Here is a 1,006-nt window from a genome sequence, read left to right as displayed (position 1 = left end):
GCCGCGGAGCCCAGAGCGCCGCGCGGGGCGGCCTGGACGTGGGGCTCCGCGGGCAGCCGCGACCGTTACCTGCGGCCCTCCGCTCCGGGCGCCGCTCCGTGGACTCAGGTTCAGCCGCAGCCGCCGGGCGGGTAATTCTAGCCACCTTGGCCTTAAGTGGATGCTGCGACCCAGCAGGACGAGCAATTAACAAAACCACTAATGGAGTTCCAGAGTACTTTCCACAACGGTCATTGGCGTCCTTGCGAAAGTCATTTCTGCCAGTTAAATGGAGTGTTGGAACACCGTATGTCAGTTGATTCTCAAGCGTGTGTCCTTCGCATCTTATGTATAGATTTCTAAACAGACATGTGGAGTTGGTGAGAACTTCATTGCATTAATTTATTTCTCTTAGAATCCTCACAGTAGAATCAAGCCAGACCATCATTTGTAAATTTCCCTAATCCTTTTCCTGTCAACAGGAGACTTCTGTTCGGCTCCAGCGTCTACTTACATGGTTGTGTAGTCCTCTCTTGCCAACTGGTTCTGTGTTCAGTGTATACACATGACTTCCTAACAGTTGAGACTGATTCTAGCGCTCATTAAGCTTGATGCCCAAAGATAGACAATGCAAGACCACCCTTGTCAGGTACTACTACCATGCGACCCACCAATATTGCACATAGAAGTTACCCAAGGGGTGGGGGAGAAGTTACCAAGAATAACACATTTCCATTCAAAAACCTTTTGATCAAATTTTGTAGCAGTTTTGTTCTCAAATTGGAAGCAACCCAAAGCTTGCACTACAGGTAAATGGAGTTGTAAATTATACTACACAATGGGATATTGCTCAGCAACAGTGAGAAACAGATGAACAACATCGACCTAGTTATGTTCTTTCCTTGAGACCTCACAACACAAAACTCCCAAATGGTGAGTTTCATGATATATAAACTATACCTGGGTATGTCTGTTGAAGAGCTAGACAGATGATATTGCTATCAAAGTAGACTTCACAATAAAGAAT

Source organism: Octodon degus, unplaced genomic scaffold (assembly GCF_000260255.1).
Source record: "Octodon degus isolate 3935 unplaced genomic scaffold, OctDeg1.0 scaffold00022, whole genome shotgun sequence".
Lineage (NCBI taxonomy): Eukaryota > Metazoa > Chordata > Mammalia > Rodentia > Octodontidae > Octodon > Octodon degus.
Note: the sequence above shows the minus strand (reverse complement) of the source record.